We start from the raw sequence: 16,222 nt of genomic DNA on the forward strand, positions 1-16,222 counted from the left end.
ACAGATTCTGGATCCGGAAAACACTTTATGCGAAACCCTAGTCAGTGATGAGAAACCCTAACCCATTATGACGAGTAGTTTGGAAATTACGTTGCCCTTGTCGGAGAGATGCGCTCCACTGAGTGCCCCACCGGCTGCTCCTGTTTTGATTGCTTCGAAATCAAAAGAACCCCAGCAATGTACTGTAAATATAATGCAATGTGATGTTTCTGTCATATCAGGTCTGTTCATGCTTAAATGTCTACATTATTTGCTCTTATTGTCGGTAGGATCTGGAGTCATGGATATCTGATGCTGGTCCTGATTGTGTGATATACTTCAGTCTAGGGTCGGTTGCTCGAGGAAACTCAATGCCAGTGAAATACCGCCAAGCCTTTATCGAGGCTTTCCACAGGCTGCCACACAGAGTCATATGGAAGTATGAGGAGGACCTGGAAGGTCTGCCAGAAAATGTCATGATAAGCAAGTGACTCCCACAACAGGACATCCTTGGTAAGTTCATCTTGTAACAAACGAGTTGGCTTAATATGATGTATGCAAACAATATAACCTCCCAAGTACTGACTATACTAAGACAACCTGTGCACCTCAGCCCACGACAGCGTGAAAGTGTTTATCACCCATAGTGGCCAGCTGAGCATACAGGAGTCCATCTACCACGCCACGCCCCTCCTCGCCCTACCCATCTTCGGTGATCAACTCATGAACGCTTATTTTGTGGAGAATTCTGGCTATGGTGACATGCTGCTGTGGAAGGGACTGACAGTCGAGGCCATAGTTGATGTCGTCACCGAAATTACCACCAACCCTAAGTTGGTATCACAGTCCTACTGGTGTTTTGTTGTGCGATAATGGTACTGAAATATGAGATTCATTAGCCTGCTGGTAGAAATAAATTTTGAAGCGCAAGTGTCTTTTGAAATACATGTAATATTTACACTTGCTTGTCTGTTATATGCAGTCTGTACTGATCACATCATTTAATGTCATCCTGTCAACCTTTAAAAAGCATTCTTGAATGATACTGACACTGGTTCAAGGAAATAGTTGAGGTCAACATAAAAATTTAAGCACTGAACTCCCTCAAACCTCTTGCTGTCTGTTCCGTTGCTTTATGTGCCTGTCTGGCACACCTCTAGTTCACAGTATATTCTTGGGTGGGAGTGGGTATTCAAGTAGTTCAAATTATATATATCACATGATTGCACCCAAAGAAACTCAGCTCAGCGTTGTATGTAGACTTTCTAATTCACAAACATTTACCTTCTGCAGGTCAGTTGCACGTACTCTTTTCACTACTCTTCAAAAAGCATGTGTGGAATATGATTATTGTGGGTTAATGGAAGACGTCGTCCTTCGGCTCCATGGAGTACGATAATATACACCTGTTGGCATTTATTTAAGTTGATTGTCGCCCTCTTCTAGATGGAATCGAATAATCAAATGTTTTACTCACTGTAAACTTTTATCTATGTGTACTTCATATTGTCAGCTAGACTACGGGAATATACTGGGAGGCTAACTGTGAAGCATGTGGCTCTATAATCTCTTGCAACTCCCATGTCAAACAATAGTAAAACTTCAGACCTGTAATATTGTGGTACAGTTTATTTAAAAGCAGAATTTAATTTTCGTTTACTAGGATTGGAACATGAATTACAATTCTCGCTCTCCTTTGTTCCAGACTACAGCACTCTATGTAGCTGCATACGATTCTTTACGTAGCTATGGGTTTCATCGACGCCATACTAGTTTCTCGACCTGTACCAAGATAACTAACACTATTACTTAATCAACTGTCTCAATCAGCAGCATTCCTAAGATTCGTTTGATTTGCTCTGGTCCCCAGTGTTTCAAGGAAATATTCACTAATCCAAGAATCATAGCTCCACGCCAAGAAGTCCTCAATATATTGCTTATTATAAAGGTTAAGGAAAAATAGTTAGTGCTGTTATTATGATGAATTTTTTTTTCTAATAACTACATGGTTACAGAATGCAATCTCAGCTCTAAAGGGCAAAAAATATGATACCTAGATTTTATATACTATATTTCATATACGTATAATGATTAACTTCTGTGTTCATATGCATTGCAGATTTGTCTAAATTTTATCGTTAATTAACAAAATCACAGTTTACCAAGACTAAAGCCGATATATGACACCCGCGGCTCCTGTGGCTATAAGGTCTACATGGCTGTTTGATTTTACAGAAATCCCCTTAACTAAAAATGTAGAAAAATGACTAACAAGTTACTCATGCTCAATTTTTACATTTACGTTAAGGTACAAGGAGAATGTGCTGGCAGCGTCGAGGCAGCTGCGGGATCAGCTGACGACGCCACAGGAGAGGGCCGTGTTCTGGACGGAGTACGTCATCCGTCACCGGGGGGCACCGCAGCTGAGAAGCCCTGCGGCCCAGCTCTCCTGGGTGGAGTTCCTCATGCTGGACGTATTGTTCTTTTTCCATGTTGCCGTCTTTATCTCCATCCGCATCTGGCTTCGTGTCATGAGAGGCATTTCAACACTAATGCTTGGTAAAGGCAGCCATAAAGTGAAAACTCAGTAATATGCTAAGTATCAGTCATTCAGTATATTGTTACTTATAATGGTAACTTCAGAGTGTTATAAGATGAGCAAAACTATTTTTCTTATAACTCTAGGTCTCTGAATAGCACAAATACTAGCTACAAAAGCAGATTTATGTCTTGACGCTGATGTCCACTTCTCCCGCCGCTCCATGGGCTGCAAGTCTAGCTGTGCATTGTAGCCTACTCATGGGCTAGACAATGGCCCAGTAAAACTGGGCCATGGATTAGACAAGCGTGTGTCACCTCCTTTTGTGTGTGTGTGTGTGTATGTGTGTGTGTGTGTGTGTATGTGTGTGTGTGCAGTTGGGAGCTGGACACACAATTGCCTGGTAATGTTTTCTCATTGTTTCTTATATTTTACATGTACAGTTGACAACACAGTTTTTTTTTTTAAACACTGTACAGCCCAGGTGACTCATTTGGATATGAATGTTGATTATACACTCCCAGTTCATATTTCTGTGATTATAGCATAAGGATTTGATATATAACTTTATTGTAACAATAACTCGTGTACTTGTTAGGACGTAGAAATATTCGAACTTTACTAACGACATACTATTACTTACTTGTATGGTGTCACTATCCTCTTTTTCTCCTGTCTGCCAAACCTTCTCTCACTGAATCATAACCTGATCCATAACCTCATCATGAATAAAGAGGGCAGTATTCATGTGGCAGCATCAGTGTCACCAAGCGTCTCCCGAGTGTAGCTATACAAACATCTTCCACCTACTTCTCTATTCTCAAGGTGTAGTGCCCGGAAGTGATAATGAGTTGTATCCAGTTTTTTTTATATGACCAAAAGTTCGGTTAAGTGAGAGAGAGTGGCCGAGGCATGGCTGTTACCATGCAGACGTGTCCAGAACATAGATTAATTACCTAGTTGCTAAGTCACTTTTTTTTTCCTACTGTAATTTACTAGTATTAAGTCTCTTTATAATATAAAATCTCGAGTCGATGGGAACGTGTGCCTTTGTTCACATAATCCAGCATAATGTACGCGTGCGCAAAGTGATGTAAAGCACGATGATTTTCATTATTTTTCGATGTAAGAGTATAAAGAGAGAGAGGTTGTTGAGTAATTATTGTAACTAGAGAATGTTATTTTGGGGGGGTAATCGATTGTAAGGGGAAAGACATCACACTGAGTCTATCTCGAGTCTGTAATAATTAAAATCTTAAATTGCGTACGCCGTCATCCCTCCCTTCCCTTTGCATCACGCAGTTTGGCGTGTCTCACTCGATCACCGGCCGTGATAGATGGTAGTTGGTCGGTACGGTCGTCATCCTCCCCCCCCCCCTCCAAGGAATTCTGTAAGTAATTTAATATTAATATGATGTTTGGTATGTTGAAGCGCGAATAGTGATATCCCACGAGTGATAATAGTGACGAAATTAAGAAACGGACTCGGGTAGAATCAAGTGTTGTCGTTCCTCAGGAGGTGTAACGGTGATGCCATTAGCCTTTGGAGAAGCGAGTCCTGTGTTCCCGCTCACCTCCCCTACATTTTTGAGCTGGATAGTGAGGTATTTCCCATATATTTGTACTGTATAGTATTATTATTTAGTAACTGGAGTACGAGAATGCAAGCTAATTCTGTCTGAGCCTCAGATAACTGTGTGATTTTTGTAGGCCAAGTATCAGGTGCCTTTGGACTGTGAATTATTTATTATTATGTTGAAATGACTTTGCAATTCAGTACTTATTAGGGCAATGTTGTGAGTAAATGTTCACGTAGTTACTTTGTGAGGCACAATGATACAGTGATGATTTTCATGGTTAGAGTTACAGTTATTCATGCTTACTGTATTTGTTTTAGTACTTTTTCTTTTATATTATCCCTACAATAAGTATTATTATGAGCAGACCTATGTGTCTGTAGTCCCATGTGTTATTCTGTTATTACTTGAGATGCCGAGTGTTGCAACTCATGTTTCTTTATTATGAGATTTTCCTGATCATGTGAAGGGATTACTTGCATTGGGGAGAGCATTTATTCATTATTCATATTAACTTCTAGCGGGTCCCAGTGTGGATGTCGAAGTACCTGGGTGAGAGTCCAATTGTGGAGGTCTAAGCACCGGATATTGAGTCAAGGTCCCAGTGTTGAGGTCAAGGTCGGCAGTGGCAGAGGACTGGACCAGTGAACTAAGTGTTTAGAGGGACGATTAGGAAGAAACACTTTGGACCGGGACAGAGGAGCTAAGTTTTGTGCATTTGATATTAGGACCATATAGATATACATTTTTCGAACAATGTGCCAACTGATTCATGTTTAATCTGTAAAGCAAGTAGCTGGGGATGATTTCTACTTTTTGGTCTTGTTAATACACATTCCCTCCCACTCGAATTTTATTGTATAACCCTTGAGAACTGGTGGTATAGAGCTTACCTAATAGTTTATTAAAGTGCAACTTAGAAGCATTCTGGGAAACTGCGAAGGTTGGGCTTGGGTTGGCCTAGTTGGAGACTGGCCCCGTCATTTTGGCATGCTACCACTCTTAACTTGGCCACTTGAAATGTAATAAACGCAACCGAAGAGGCTGCTAATGAGAGAGAGTCTCCATCAATCTGAGTTCCCGACCGTTCCAGCACACATTGGTCATCAATAGTGACTTGTTTTCTACCCCTTTTGACCATGTAAAGGTCTGGATCGCAGAGGTGACAGTACAGAGGGTTCACGTTCAGATGAGACTGAACAGTCTTTTCGATTGCTGTCGCTTTTCTCTTCCATTTTCCAGTCCTGTCATCACCTCATCTACTACTATCATTTGCTTTATCTGGTCTTCTGTCTTCATTTTCCTGACAAGACAATTCCATCTCTCCGTCTTGAATGCTGAGTTGTAACAAAAGATTAACACTAGAATACAGTACAATGCTAGTCATGAAGAAATGTTACGAGAAAGATGTGGAGCTGCAGAATTGTCTAATTCTGACACTAAGCTACGTGAAATAAGCTGAAAAATGTGAGCCAAGTATAGATGAATGACGTGTTGGTGGCTTCCCTAACTTGAATGAAATCGTCTGGTTAAAATAGAGATTAATGTGACAGGTTGCTGGATTGCAGGGGTTAGTAAATCTGCATCACACACCAACACCAGCCCTGTACAACAACTTTGTTTTTCGTCCATTTCCTTACATCACTTAACACTTACAACTTTGCATAACACTTCAACTCTCTCTGCATTGGACACGTCACACAGCACCTCCTGCCTTCTTTTGTTTACATCACACGCACCTACTGCCTTCGTTTGCATCACATAACACCTACTTCCTTCATTTGCTTACATCATACCACACCTCTTTCCTTCATTGGTTTACGCCACAAACACCTCCTTCCTTCTTTTGTTTACGTCACACAACACCTGCCTTCTTTTGCTTACGTCACACAACACCTGCCTTCTTTTGTTTACGTCACACAATAGCTACTTCCTTCATTTGTTTGCGTCACATAACATCTACTGCCTTCATTTGTTTACGTCGCACAACACCTTCCTCCTTCATTTGCATATGTCACACAACACCTTCTTCTTTCTTTTGTTTTCCTCACACAGCACCTTCTTCCTTAATTTGTTTCGTCACACAACACCTCCTTCCTTTACTTGTTTACATCACAAAAAACCTACTTCTTCCTTGCTACAGTCAGATGATTTTTTTGAAGACTTTATTCTGATTAGGAAGAAAAAACTTGTTGGTAGGGGATTATTTCTTACTAATCGCATCATTAAGAAGAAAAATTTGGTTCTAAGGGATTAACTGTTACTAATCCACATCACAAGGGAGAAAAATCTGGTTCTAGGAGATTAACTGTTGCTAGTCCACACAACAATGGAGAAAAATCTGGTTCTAAGGGGATTAAATCTGTTACTAATCATATCACTCCTGGCAGGTTCTCCAGAGCTTAATGAAATCGTCTGGAGACCGCGAGGTGGAAACATATGTCATGAAGAAGTTAAATCACATAACATCTGCATACCTGAACCCAACCTTTCATTTGTTTTAGCACTTCAGTATCTTTCATTGCATTCCTCCTGTTACCCGACTATTTTACTCATCCTGGCAAAAACTTGTTGAACTGGAGAGGTGTTTACAATTACCCCTTGGCTACAGGTCTCCCCCAAAGTTAATAGAGTCGCTTGGAGGTTTCAAGAATGTTATAAATAAAGTAATCATATAAGAAGACAAAACACACAACATATATACTTAACACAGTGGTTGAGCCTGTCTGTTAGCCGTATTCTTAGTGACAAAGGAGGCTTCATAGCACCTGCTCCCGAGCGATTTCGTTCACACCTCGTTAACACCGTGTTTGTTACTTAACCCCTAAACCGCGGGGTTGTTTTGGCACGACTTGCGTGTCCCGCTAGGATATTCGTGCTCCGACAGACTTTCTAAAAACATTTGCCAAAAATCAGTTACTAGTCCTAGAATATTATAATTACATATGCATATGGCATATACCTTCAGCTTTCTCCTGGGATGTTTGTTGAGCCTTCGTCGAGTACCGTAGGACTTGTGGAGACCTCTGATATTGGATAACGAAGTCTCCACTTTACATTTCCCGACACCCCGTAATATGATTACCACAGCCTGATATTATCACTAGAAACACTATTCTATGATTTTCAAATAGTTTGAAATCAATACTCCAAAAAGAACACTGTGAAAGCAATGAAAATTACAAGCGTGTAGGATCCTCTCACTTCCGTTTGTTCCTCGCTGGTATTCTGTCATTTATTATTCATAAGAACACTCACACTTTATATTCCTATTGCTATATAACATATATATATGCAGTCTTTATCCATAAGTTTCCTTCAATAATAGTAGTTTGTCATTGTAGGCATTTAATTTCTCTTTCAGTAAAATACGTAGAGAGCCAAGGTTTCACTTTCACTGTCATAACTTCAAGTATTTGTACTCATATTCATATATTACTAAATATTTACATTTCTATTTACATTTTCTATTGTATTTTCAATATTTACACTTCTATTTTACTTACACCGTGTTATGCACTGTCACTTGCAGTAACTTATAAAACTATATTACACTGTTCCATCATATTTACACCCATTGCTTTCACTTGCTATTTACACATTTACATTTTCCACTTGCACTTTTAGAACTGCTTCAGGCTGTGGTAATCAAAAAAGCTGGTAGCGCAGAGGGGAACCTGGCACTCAGCGCACTGCAAAGAGGTGCGTTTGTGCTCAGGTGTGCATCGGGTGGGATGTGCACACACCTGGCACCTGCAGATCGCAGCCTTCCTCTTGGTTGTGGCAGGCATTTGCACCAGTCTGTGCTGACCCATGTACTCCCTCTGCTCAAGTCTGTCGGGAAGTCTTACAGCATGGCGCCTTGGAGTTGCTGCTGTCACCTTACCACATCTCTCAAGCAGCTGCTGAACACAAGTCCTGGCGAACAACCTCAGGGAGAAGGACTTGGGTGGCTTTACCTTCATCGTGTGCAGGATGAAGGCGTTCAGCATCGTCATGTCAATGAGATGCAGAAAAACTTTCCTGTACCATCTAGTATTCTTCCTGAGGCAGTCGTTCTCTCCAATCATCATGTCGGACTTGTCCATCAGCTGCATGTTGATATTATAGTCGATGACAGCATCGGGTTTCCTCACAGGTTCACCTGTCCTACGGTTGACCTTCCCACTGTCTTTCATTTCCCCCTTGTGTACGGTGGTGAGCCTTGCACGACCCTCTTGTCATGGCACCATATTGCCAGCATCTTCTCAGACTTGTGTAGGTGGGCACAATTGCTCTTCACAGTGCAACAGGAGCCGATGCCGTGCTCTGAAAGATATTTAGGAAGTTTTGGTGCTGAATAGTAGTTGTTAGTATTCAGCACATGATTCCCACGAAAATATCTTTCAAGCAGCACTTTCACTACACAGCCTGAGAAGCCAAGGGGGTGTGTTTTGTCCAGATCAACAGTGCTGGCTGAATAGATGACGAAGTCAAGGATGTACCCCGTCTTACAGTCGCACAGTACAAAGAACTTGATTCTAAAGCAATGTCATTTGCTTGGAATGTACTGTACATTTCTAAGACGTCCTCTGAACAAAACCAAGGATTCGTGTATGACAACCTTCTGAAAGGGGTGGAAGAATGACATAAACTTATCCTTGTTTTTGCTCAGAATCTCCCGGATCTTCCAGAGTGGGTCAGTTTGGGAAGGTACATCGTTGTTGGTGAAAAGCAGGTTTCCCATGATGTTCTGGAAGTGATCTCTGGCCATAGTGGTGACACATAAAGGTGTATGGTATGAAAGAGGACTGCTATGCCTTGATAGCAGGCTGTGAAGCCTATGCCCAAAGTCAGACACATAAAAAAAAAAAAAAATGTACTTATTGAAGGTGAGTGAGGGTAGTAAAGGGTTCATTGACCAGTATTCTTCCAACTCATGCTTCTTTGAGTGTGGCATGAGAAGCATGAGGGCGAAAAAGACATACAGCTCCTGCACTTCCAACATGGTCCACTGTTGCATCTTCGCTGCACCTGCACCACTTGCAGCACATGATTCGCACCTGTTAGTCTCATCACATATGTGCTGCATGACTTTGTCATTGAGGAAGGCCAAAAGAAAGTCCACACATTCAGCATCCTCGTCAAGAGTGAAGGCAGGCTGTATCCCTGAGGAACTCTCATCGAAATGGAGATGTTCAGGGACCGTATTGGAACCTTCTGTCCATGCGAAGGCGTCCAGGATTCCCTGTCGTGGCGGTGTAGGGTGGGTGAGGGTGGAGGGTGGCTATGAGGCAGACTCGGCTGTTTCAAGGTCACTCTCACTGACCCTAGGTTGCCGTGTAGCACTAGGAGCCCTTACTCTAGTTGCTACTCTACTTTTACGAGTGAGGGATTTACCTCGTCCCCTAAGGCCTGCCTTCACTGTAGGTGCTGGTGGAGACTCCAACGACGAAGACTGAGGAGAGAATTCCGCTGAAGACGAGGAAGAAATTAGTGAAGTAAAGTTGGGGGAGCGGGGAGGTGATTCACCTCGGGACTCATGATGGGCTGGGTCACGCGGGGCCATTGTTCCAGGGCTAACCCGCCACCTTTTCACTCCCTTCCCAAAGTCATTCCCTTGCTGCACCAAGGGCTCCTTTCCCTTGGAGCTAGGGATAACTTGGGACACTGAAGCACTCGTACTAGGAGTTTCTGTCACGATTTCCTCCCCAGGCTCATCACACGATTCACCCGAAAGATCAAAGTCACTATCCATCATTATCATTGACAATTCTGCCAGTTCATGTGCCACTGCTGAGTCACTAAGTCCTTTGCTGCTTCCCACACAAGTTTTTCTAGGGTTAGAGGTCACAGAGCCCTATGCAATGGGTGCAGAAGTGGCGGAAATGGCGGGGCGCGAGTGCGACATGGTTTCACCTCAGAGGACGACAAGGAACTGATTCCTGCAGCGTATATGGGAAGGCAAGGGTTGACAATGTCAATAGGGTGACAGCTGCTAATTTACATGCTATGAAATGATTAGTAGGAAATCTCGACAATACATAAAAATATAGGTAGTTTCAGGTGAATGTAAATATCATTTAGGCTTCTCCCTTCCTTTCATATATATATTTTTATTATGAGAATAGATTATACGGCATATTTCAAGGAGAAATTACTGGGGGAAATTAGTGAGTGAGTGCACGTGAGTTGTTGTCAGGTGATAGCCAATTCCAGGTGTATGGCACTATCAGTTACCTTATTTTTTTTTTTTGTATATATTATTTTGTATAAGAATAGGGCATAGGGCTTATTTCAATGGATGAAATAAGTGGAAAATTCCGGGGAAGATTTGCTTAGTGCAGCACAGCCGGGCAGGCGAGAGGAGAGGGTAATGGAGGGGAGGTAGGAAGGGGAGTCAAGAACGGGGAAAAATGACTAAATTGTCAACAATGGATGGGAGTACACTTGAGATTAGGAGTGCTGACTAGTGTTGGACATTGACAGTACTGATAGATGATACAAATCACCACTTGTAAGCCCGGGAGAATTCAAAATGACACAGAATCACAAACGTGATGCCCCGCGGTATGACCCATTGCACCTGAGCGTCACGAAAGTGACACCTTGCGGTTAAGGGGTAAAACTTTTTTTCCTATATTGTCCTAGTTTGCATTGATATCACAGACTAGGTGTCATGCAAAGAATAAACCACTAACGAGGACGTGTTACTAAATTAGAATATACAACAGAAACATCCAGAGGTGCAGCCATCAGAACCACGAAGATGAGACTCACCACTGTCAATACATTCTTCAAAATCTGTGAAACACTTCTGACTTGCACGTACATCCATGCCGTCAACTTGGATCACTTTGCATTTTGGTTCGGTTGTAGTGGCGATGGAGACTGTAGTGGATATGAAAGTGGTTGTGGTGGGTGGAGCTGTTGAATTGGACGTGGTTGTTGGAGTGGTGGTGATGGCGGTGGTGGTGGTTAGAGTGGTGACTGTGGTAGTGGCTGGAGTGCTTGTGAATGTCGTCGGTGTGCTGGTCGTTGTAATGGTTGGAGTGTTGGTGGTGGTAGTGATTAGAGTAGCAGTGGTGGTGATGGCGTTTGGAGTGGTGGTGGGGGTGGTTGTTGGAATGGTAGTGCTGGTGGTGGTTCTTGGGGTGGTGGTGTTGGTGGTAGTTGGGGTGGTGGAGGTGGTGGTAGCTGGACTGGTGGTGGTGGTGGTGGTAGTTGAAGTGGTAGTGGTGGCGGTAGGTGGAACGGTAGTAGTGGAAATGGTGGTGGTTGTAACGTAGTGTTGGTGGTGGTTGTACCGTAGTGGTGCTGGTGGTGGTTGGAGTGGGGGGTTTTGTGATTGGAGTGGTTTCTATCTCTGGAATCAGAAAACAAATTATCAAGGAATCTAATGACGTAGGAGGAGAAAGAGAAATAATCGTCATTTATTCATTCATTCATTCATTCGCCATCATTAAAATCGGAATCAGAAACACTCCTCTCATTCCCGCTAAAAGGAAGAGGTCCACAAGCATCCGAAAATAAGGAAAAAAAGAAATAGAAAATGAGAAAAGAAAGGAAAAAGAAATGAAGGGAACTACCATAGGGTATGTCCAATGAAATGGGTCACACAGTAGTCCAAACATTACTAAAACCTTCGAAATCCTGACTTCACGTCACCAGCAAAGCCATCAGCACGTATTGTTTTGATCAGTTTTGACTGGCCAGTGACACGTAAAGGCGTGGCCACACTTGCTCGAAACATGTGATTCACGAGACGAAACGGAGCACGCACCGGTTTACTGTCGCTACAGTATCAAAGTCTGAACGTCAAACTGGCCCTCAATCCTTGTTTCCTCTTGTCGATCACATGTTTGGAGCATGTGTGGCTGCTACGGACACGGCTATACTCATTCTACTCAAACTTGGCTTAAAATTCCCTTCTCTCCATCCTGAATACTGAGTTGCATGAGTAGACTGACACTAAATTATAATCCTAGCCACAGAAAATATGGAGTGCAGTAATACCGTCTCTTTATATCACAAAATTACATGGTATAACCAGCAAAAGGACGAAAATCGTGGCCAAGTGAGAGTAAAAACAGTATGGGTGTTGTATGACTGGCCACAAGAAAAGAATTTGTTCGGCATTGAGGTGTCATCGCAGCTAAAAGCCATCCTTTCGAGATCATGGACACAAGGGCCCATATTCTCGTCGGTTGAGGAAGCTCTCTAACACCTCTTCTTTGCTAATTTATTTTGTAATATGGCTGGTTAATATCCTTTTGTATGTCATTTATGGCGAGTAGGGTGATATTTGGGGGATTTATGTTACACAGAAGAGGATAATCAAGTGTAGTCAGCAAAATAAATCACTTAGGAAAAGGCGTTAAGGAGCTTCCTCAACCGACAAGAATAGGAGACACGGAGGTATTTCATTGAGCCTAACATCGGAGGAGTTTACAGAGCTAAGAGAATTCCAAGGAGTGAAAAGGAATAACCAAAACTAAATATCAACAAAATAAATGAATTAATTCATTATACTGAAGGAAGCTGACAATACTCAAGTAAATGTACTGCATAAAGTGATGAAATTACAGATGAACTGACAACGATCATGGAAGTTATGGATGAGAATCAAGTGGTCTAATATATATGTACACTACATACATGTGTATATACATACTAACATACACAGTAGAAAGTTAAAGTAAATAGTTTAAGGCCAGTTCTTACACTCTTTCCTTATACAGAATACACTTTGTTTATTCTTTTCAATCCAATAACAGAGAAAGTTGCTTAGCTACGAGAAATCTATAGCACCAGTTGAACAGGGCAGTACTCCCGAGGTGGATGGCAGGCTGGTGATAGGGAGAGCTGGAGCTTCAGTTTCACCAGCCCTCAGGACTTGATCCTGACCATCTCCCTTTGCTGAACATTTTAAGTGCATTCATTTACACAGAGAGTAGGCCAGCATGCTCTCATAATACCTCTACCTTCAACTGTCTACACCACATTACATGCGCATAACATATCACACCTTCTATTCACTTTCCCTAGTAATGGCTGCTGCAATATTACTATCAAATGAGGTGACCTCTGATTGCCACCACCGGCAGGGTAGGGCTGGTGGCACAGGGTCCTCCCGGTCGCCATCAAGTGACTGTGCCGGCAGCGACTGTTGCTATTTCAGCTAATGCTCGTCAGCGAGGAGGTGAAAGTGTGGCCTTATTCTTCACCAACATCTGCTGCCTTACCACAAATTTAAACTCAGTTCATTTCTTCCTTCAGTCCATATCCCCTTTGGCCCTTTTCCGCACAGAACCACAAATCTCAACCTCTACTGATATATCCCCATTTTGTTTTCCTGGTTACCATCTCCTTACAAACTTCCATAACAAGGGCGGCACCTGTTGTTATATCAGATCCCAATATGCAGTTGACACTATTTTAACCCATCACGTCCCGAGGTTTTTCGCACCTCCGACACCCCCCAATCCAGAGCTATTTTGGATTTTTTTTTTTTGGCTAAAACTTCCGCTTTTGTTGAGAAACAAAGGAAAATCACAAAGAAAGGGCTTACCGTGGTTCATAAGTGGTCGGAACAGGTGAGGTCCCCCGCACCAAGTATCGTATTCTATCATTGACGTGTGAGTTGCTTACGTTTTCTATGGTAGGAAATATTGGGTGAAACAACAAACAACACCTCTACATTTATTGAATTTGAACTAATAAACAATAAGAGTAACAATAAAATGAATTTCAAACACATAAATATGAAAAATAAGCATTGTACCTTCGCGCGAGCATAGCGAGTTGGGTCCAAGTGGTAACATGCTATGTGCTAAGTTTCTTGTATCAGTCAACATATCATTTTTTCTACTTGTATACTTCTGTTTCAATGACATTTTACCAATTTTTACTGTTTGTAAATGTTTTCAGCTGTTTTCATTCATTACGATGACATGAAGCATAAGTATAGCGCACATCTGCTTACTAAGCGCACTCACTATGACTCGTATTTCAACATACCCAATTGTTTTATCACTTTCCTATTATTTTTTTCTTTACATAGAACTTTTCCTCCACCACTGTAAATGTTTTCAATTATTAACATTCATTATGAGGACATTTAGCGAAATGCTAGCACATATTCACGTAGCAAGCACAATCTCAAACACTCGTGTTTCATCATCTAGTTTATTTTTATCACTCCAATTATACTTTTCCATTACATTACACATGTTTACACCCCTATACTGCACTATATATAGTTACTGGCATTATTTATTCTAGTGAGCGTCAGAATATCGCACAAAAATACCCTCGCAATGAATGTTTTGACAAACATAATACTCAAACACTTACATACAAATTTTTCACTTATATTACACACTTTCCCACTTGTTGACTCCTATTTTCGTAATTACAGGCCTTATTCATTCCACTGAGCGTCATGGAATCGCATCTACAGTATATACACTTGCTAGGAATATTTTGACTTAGAATATATTTCAGCACTTACAATAATTTGAACTTATATTATACCCGTTTGCATTTCCCATAATAATATTTACATATTTATGGGCCTTATTTATTCCACTAGGCGACAGAATATCGCATCAAACTACCCTCGCTAGGTATATTTCCACTTAGATCATATTTATACACTTACATACTATTTTGGACTTATACCCGTATGCACTTTATACTAATATTTTCAGATCAACAGGACTTATAATTACACTGAGCGTCTGTTTGTCGCATTTACTTCAGAGTTACAGCATCCTATCGCATTCACACCATATTAGAACTGTATCAAGGTGTGATACTCGCTGAAACATGGGTGAATACAGAGACCTACGTCACACTCGATGCACTCATAGCGGGTGTCCTTCCTCTGTGTGGTGAGTCTCACCCGGGAATTACTACACACGTGACACCTGTGTTGAGGCCTATGTCTATTTGGCTGGGGAGGGATAGGAGTGGGGAAATGGTGGCCGGATATTCTCAGGGGAGTTTGGGCAATAGGGGCAGTGCGGGTGCGATGTTGGGGCCTTTCAACAGCCTACCGTGTAAACATCTCTCTTGTGAGCTCCCTCACAAACCCTTCAAAGGGTTCGTGAACTCCTGTTGTCATGGCGTGCAGGTGGTGGCAATTCAGAGCAGTGATACCTAGCAAGTGAAAGAACAGTTTCTTATACCACTTCATCGTGGTCCTGGCACACTCTACCGTCGATATCATGGAGTCTGACTGGTCCACCAGGCGCATGTTTATGTAATAATCCAGTACACACTCAGGTTTCCATATGTGATGCCTGTTCTCGCTCCGGTAATCCACGGAATCAGTACGGTGCATCAAGGGGCGGTGAACCGTGGACAAGAGGCTTACTTCTCTATTATGGTTCCACACAGTTGCAAGTATGTTGTTGGCTTTGAAGAAGAAAACCTCAATCCTGTCAAGTTTCCGCCCTACCTTGACCATGTGACGCTGGTTCACCTTCACGGTACCACAGATTCCTGTTTCATGCATGTGTAGATAACAAGCGAGAAGAGGGGTAGTTTACCAATTGTCCAGGTAGAGGACGTGACCACGATGAAGGTAGTCTTCTATCATTGTCTTTACCACTGCTCCCTCCAGTCCAATACTCTGATCTTCTATTATGTCTGTCTGTGCACTGGTGTACAAGACTATGTCTTGAACATAACCAGTCCTACAGTCACACATAACAAAGATCTTGAACCCATAACGGTGCCTTGTGCTGGGTATATACTGCCTAAATGAAATATTTCCTCTCCACAACACGAAACTCTCGTCTATGACGAGGTCTCTACAGGGACGAAAGGTTTGCCTCAGGTGATCAGAGACCAACCTAATTCGCCTCATCTTATCTGTGTCGTTCGCATTTGCAGGATCATCAGCATCGTAAAAGTGGAGGCGACTTAGAATTTGTTGGAAGCGATTACGGCTCATGTCTTGGCCAAATATTGGTGTCAGCATAACAGGGTCCCTTGTCCAGTAGGCCGGAATTCTGTTCTTTCCTATAATACTCATCAAAAGGGCCAGGGCAAAAAATAAGAACATTTCTGAAAGGGAGACAGGGTAATCATACATGACAGAATGCCTGCTCCTTGTTCCCAATCTTTCACTTTCACGGCG

At 42.1% G+C, this 16,222-nt stretch overlaps 1 pseudogene; it reads left to right on the top strand.

The window, feature by feature from the left end:
• The window catches only part of LOC145390376 (UDP-glycosyltransferase UGT5-like), a 115,214-nt pseudogene that overhangs the window by 75,601 nt on the left and 23,391 nt on the right, over nucleotides 1-16,222 (top strand).

The sequence above is a fragment of the Coenobita brevimanus genome, chromosome 14 (genome assembly GCF_032717465.1).
Source record: "Coenobita brevimanus isolate Jiangsu-jjx chromosome 14, ASM3271746v2, whole genome shotgun sequence".
NCBI classification, from domain to species: domain Eukaryota; kingdom Metazoa; phylum Arthropoda; class Malacostraca; order Decapoda; family Coenobitidae; genus Coenobita; species Coenobita brevimanus.